At 44.1% G+C, this 6000-nt stretch overlaps 1 long non-coding RNA gene across 1 annotated transcript in view; it reads right to left on the reverse strand.

Annotated features, from left to right (window-relative positions):
• The window catches only part of LOC137320426 (uncharacterized), a 29632-nt gene extending 24099 nt beyond the window's left edge, over positions 1 to 5533 (reverse strand). The window contains exon 1 of the long non-coding RNA XR_010962514.1: positions 5413 to 5533. This is a non-coding gene — a long non-coding RNA (uncharacterized lncRNA). The remainder of the gene's footprint in view (positions 1 to 5412) is intronic.
• Between the last annotated feature and the right edge of the window lie 467 nt (positions 5534 to 6000).

Raw genomic sequence — 6000 nt, forward strand, 5'->3', positions numbered from 1 at the left:
CACTGTAAATCTAGGCTTCGATCAGCTGTGTATTTTTCCAATCAGCTGTACAAGCAAAGGAATCAGGAACAAGAAGGAAGTGGAAAGTGCAGTGCACACTTGCTGCACTGTAACAGCAATGCCAAGACAATCATGTGACTGCTGACCTTTGAACTTTCAATACCACTTTCTTCCAGAATTCAAAACAACAAATAACAAGATGTCTTGGCTTAAGTGCAAACTCCATTACAAAGCTTCACTGAATATAAAGTTATGTCACAATACCAGAATGAAATGTTTCCACCTGAATAGGAGCCAAAGAGAAGCTCTTGCTGTGAAATCAGAGTGCAAACGAACTGGACTGAGAGTGAATTACCTCAAGCATTCTCATGATGGGCAAATAAAGATGTATAAAACAGTCCATTTAGAATCCCATAGTTATTGCAGAAACAGGACTCTGCCTCACGAAGTAAACCGCGCTCAGTTTTTAATATCTTCTGCCAGTATTGTCTGAATGGAAATAAAGGCCTTGAAATTATGTTGTGCAACAAAGGGGCATAACCTTAAAATTAGAGCTGGGCCATTCAGAGATGAAGACAGGAAGCACTTCTTCACACAAGGGGTAGTGGAAATCTGGAACTCTCTCCCCCAAAAAGATGTTGAGGCTGGGGGTCAATTGAAAATTTCAAAACTGAGATTGATAGATTTTTGTTAGGCAAGGGTATTAAGGGTTATGGAGCCAAGGCGGGTAGGTGGAGTTAAGATACAGATCAGCCATGATCTAACTGAATCATAAAATCATAGAAATTTACGGCACAGAAGGAGGCCATTCGGCCCATCGTTTATGTGCCGGCCGAAAAAGAGCTATCCAGCCTAATCCCACTTACCAGCACTTGGTCCGTTGCCTTGTAGGTTACGTCACTTCAAATGCATATCCAAGTACTTTTTAAATGTGATGAGGGTTTCTGCCTCTACCACCCTTTCAGGCAGTGAGTTTCAGACCCCCACCACCATCTGGGTGAAAAAATTTCTCCTCGGCTCCCCTATAATCCTTCTACCAATTGCTTTAAATCTGTGCCCCCTTGGTTATTGACCTCTCTGCTAAGGGAAATAGGTCCTTTCTATCCACGCTATCCAGGCCCCTCATAATTTTATATACCTCGGTTAAATCTCGCCTCAGCCTCCTCTATTCCAAAGAAAACAACCCCAGCCTATCCAATCTTTCCTCATAGCTAAAATTCTCCAGTCCTGGCAACATCCTCGTAAATCTCCTCTGAACCCTCTCTAGTGCAATCACATCTTTCCTGTGTGCAGTACTTAAGCTGTGGCCTAACTAGTGTTTTACACAGTTCTAGCATAACCTCCCAGCTCTTACGTTCTATGCTTCGGCTAATAAAGGAAAGTATCCTGTATGCCTTTTTAACCACCTTTAAAAAGCATAAAACCTGTCCTGCTACCTTCAGGGATCTGTGGACATGCACTCCAAGGTCCGAGGGGCTGAATGGCCTACTCCTGTTCCTATGTTCCCTTTGTTCCTTTACACCTCTCAGTATCCTCCCAATTGAATGGTGGAACAGGCTCAAGGGGCTGAATGGCCTACTCTTGTTTTTATGTTCCCAATGCTAGTTTGAAGTGTTTAACGCCTTTGAATGAAATTCCTTTGTCTGCTACGTTAACTGAGTTGTTAACCCGTTTATGTAACATTAAAATAAAAGGAATTTTATATCGATGCATTGAACATTCATACGCTCATGTATCGCATAGAGTAACTTCAAGGTGAAAATCTCCTCCTCTCTATGTGGAAAGTACATCTGCAATTCGTTGCAATAGTACATTTTTTAAGTGTGATATTAGCAGCACAGAGGCGCAGGGGCTGAGAAAAGAACACAAGTTTTTTGGTGCTAATTAACAAACTGTGTGCATCTGAGCAGTGCAGCGGGAATGCAGCCCCTTCTCTGTTGTCTGGCACTGATTTGTGAATACGCAGCTACTAGACTTGGTTGTCTTGGTTTTTGGAACTCTTTTGTGAAACTAAGCAGAATAAATGGAGTCCGGGTGACAGGGCAAACCTGACTTCTTGTGACACAGAACATGTACACAGAGTCTGCACATGCAGTTCAGGAAACTCTAGATCTGCTCTATTTGTGTCATCTGTTCAGTAGCTCTATCCATATTCCCGTTTTTTTTTAAAATGCAGATCAGACGATTTATTACGAAAAGGCAGATATTTCCCACAATTTTGCAGAACGCCATAGAGAAATTGTGAAGAACATGGGGTTTTAGAACTCCTTCCACGTCATTTTGTTTAAAGAAAGCCTTGCATTATTATAACGTCCTAATACAACAACAATCTACAACAACAACAACTACAACTACTACTACTACTACTACTTACTACTTACTACTACTACTACTTGCATTTATATAGCACCTTTAACGTAGTAAAATGTCCCAAGGCACGTCACAGGAGACGATTATCAAACAAAATTTGACACCGAGACACGTAAGGAGATATTAGGACAGGTGACCAAAAGCTTGGTCAAACAGAAAGGTTTTAAGGAGCATCTTAAAGGAGGAGTGAGGGGTGGAGAGATGACGAGGTTTCGGGAGGGAATTCCAGAGCTTAGGGCCTAGGCAGCTGAAGGCACGGCTGCCAATGGTGGAGCGGTTAAAATCGGGGGTGTGCAAGTGGGCAGGATTGGAGGAGCGCAGAGATCTCGGAGGGTTGTAGGGCTGGAGGAGGTTACAGAGATAGGGAGGAGGGAGGCCATGGAGGCATTTGAACACAAGGATCTCTCAGAAACACCTCTTAGCCCTTCACATACAATGCAAAGCAGTAACTGTTGTTGTGTAGGCCATCGTGTCAGCTATTTTTCTCACTGCAAGATCCCACAATTAGGAATTAGATGAATGATGAATTAAATTGGTAGTTTTGCTGGTATTAGTTGAGGAAGGAATGGTGTTGAGGACACCAGGAGAATTCCACATGCTTCTTCCAATAATCACGGGATCTATAAAGTCCACCTGAACCACCAGGACAAGCAGAGCGAACCTTGGATTAACGTTTCATAGGAACATAGGGATATAGGAACAGGAGTAGACCATTCAGCCCCTCGAGCCTGTTCCGCCATTCAATTAGATCATAGCTAATCTCTGTCTTAACTCCAAATTTTGTTCCATAACCCTTAATACCCTTGCCTAACAAAAATCTATCAATCTCAGTTTTGACATTTACAATTGACCCCCAGCCTCAACAGCTTTTTTGGGGAGAGAGTTCCAGATTTCCACTGCCCTTTGTGTGAAAAAGTGCTTCCTAACATCGTTCCTGAATGGGCTAGCTCTAATTGTAAGGTAATGCCTCCTTTGTTCTGAACTCCCCCACCTGAGGAAATAGTTTCCCTCTATCTACCCCATCAATAGGAGGGGCGGGCGGGAATATAGGCCGGGAAAGTGGAGTTGAGGTAGAAGATCAGCCATGATCTTATTGAATGGTGGAGCAGGCTCGAGGGGCCGTATGGCCTACTTCTGCTCTTATTTCCTATGTTCTCACATTCTTATCAACTCCTTTAATCATCTTAAACACCTCAATTAGATCACCCCTTAATCTTCTATACTCATCCAAGGAACGACACCTTTACCAATGCAGGACTCCCTCAATACTGTGCCGTGGTGTCAGCTTAGATTATACCTTAACCCTCTTAGTATGGAGTCAAACTCATTACCTTCTGGCCCAGAGTTGAATGCCATCAGCTCAGTCGAGCTCATCCCTTTATTAGGGATGGGCAATAAATGCTGGCCTCGCCAGCGACGCCCACATCCCGTGAACGAATAAAAAAAAATGCACAATAAGGGTGATTGTGAAATCTGGTGCTCCCAGCGAGGAGTGGTGTTCACAGGGAGCGCATCTCAAGAAATCGCAGGTGGGCAGTCCTTGATTCTCTCTTCATGGTTGGAAAAGCACGGCCATGATTTCATGAGATGCATGTCCTGTGAGCACTGCTCCCTATTGGAAGCTGCAGATTGCAGAATCACCCGTGGCGGGACCCACTAAACCCTGAGTAGGCCATTCAGCCACTCGGGCCTGATCCGCCATTCGTTTAGATCATGGCTGATCTATTCCTCAACTCCAATTTCCTGCCTTTGCTCCATACGCCTTGATACCGTTACCTAACAAAAATCTATCAATCTCAGAGTTGAAAACGCCAATTGTCCCAGTATCCACAGTCTTCTGGGGGAGAGAATTCCAAATTTCCACTACCCTTTGTGTGAAAAACTGCTTCTTGATTTCCCTCCTAAATGGCCTAGCTCTGATGTTAAGATTATGTCCTCTTGTTCTTGATTCCAGCACCAGAGGAAATAGTTTCTCAGTGTCTACCCTATCAAATCCTTTTAACATTTTAAACACCTCGATCAGACAACCCCTCAATCTCCTATACTGCAGGGAATACAAGCCTAGTCTATGCAACCTATCCTCATAATTAAACTGTCTAAGCCCCAGTATCATTCTGGTGAATCTGGGCTGCACCCCCTCCAAAGCCAATACATCCTTCCTGAGGTGCGGTGCCCAAAACTGAATGCAATACTCCAGAAGTGGTCTGACCAAGGCTCTGTACATCTGAAGCATAACCTCCTCCCCTTTGTACAGTCTTCTATTTTGTAAAATATAGTGGATCTTCCATTACGTTGCTTGCAGGCAAGTTGTACGACATGCTGTTTCAACTGGACAGGACCATTATACCATGCGATGTACGATTCTGCTGCAAAGATAAAGCTCTGCTTGAGCCTTCCTGTCCCTTTAAGAGCGCAAATTCTGATCACTTCAAGTCCCGGGATCAATGAGAGGTTAATCGAGGGGGTGAGAGAAGTCTGCAAATTGTTCAGGTGCTTGTAAATACCCAGCTCCAGCTTAAAAGAAGTCAGCATGAAATGGCTGTATTTCTTTTTTTTAAATACTTTTCATACCTTAAAGTCTGACTTCCGAATTGTGATGAATGATGCTAGACACAAGATTCTATATACATACTAGTCAATCTCCCATGATTTTGTGCACGGGGGTGGCCGGAGGGGGTGGGGGGAGTCATTTTGACTTAGGGCGAGAGTGTAAAACAGCCGATATCGGATCAGCCGCCCATTTTGCATCTCTCCCGATTTTCATTTACGTCGAAGTGAAAGGAACTGAAAATCGGGAGAGATGTATAACGGGCGGCTGATCCGATATTGCCCGTTTTACATTCTCAAAGTCAAAGTTACCCCCGGGGGAGTCGAGTTCAAGTCCTGTCTTCAGGTGAAGCAGGGTTAGAGGGCGGGGCAGAGTTGGACCAGGGCGTCCCAGACGTCATTTTGTCCCCATTTTAAAGCCAAACATTCTGTCCTTATATTTGTTTAATACTTTGATTTCCTATTACTATTTATAGTTGAGATAGCAAAACTCACAGTAATTTGGGAAGCAAAGTTGTTTGGAGCGTAGGAGTTTCTCTGCAGTACAGACTGAGGAGCTGAGAGATACAACAGCACCAGCACTGGCAGGATGTATGTGTCAACCTTGGCTCTGTGGTAGGACTCTCACCCCAGAGTCTGTTTTTTTAGTGCTGTTGGATGAGGAATAAATGTTAGCCAGGATATCAGGAGAACTTCCCCAGCTCTTTTTCAAAATAGTGCCATGGGCTCTTCTTCAACAACAAAAACTTGCATTTATATAGCGCCTTTAATGTAGTAAAACGTCCCAAGGCATCTCACAGGAGCGTTATCCAACAAAATTTAACACCAAGCAACATGAGGAGATGTTAGGACAGGTGGCCAAAAGCTTGGTCAAAGAGGTAGGTTTTAAAGAGCGTCTTAAAGGAGGAGAAGTAGAGAGGCGGAGAGGTTTAGGGAGGGAATTCTCTAGTTTAGGGCCGAGGCAGCTGAAGGCCCAGCCACCATAGGTGGAACGTTGAAAATCGGGATGTGCAAGAGGCAAGAATTGGAGGAGCGCAGAGATCTCGGAGGGTTGTAAGGCTGGAGGACGTTGCAGAGATAGGG

The sequence above is a fragment of the Heptranchias perlo genome, chromosome 4, assembly GCF_035084215.1.
Source record: "Heptranchias perlo isolate sHepPer1 chromosome 4, sHepPer1.hap1, whole genome shotgun sequence".
NCBI classification, from domain to species: domain Eukaryota; kingdom Metazoa; phylum Chordata; class Chondrichthyes; order Hexanchiformes; family Hexanchidae; genus Heptranchias; species Heptranchias perlo.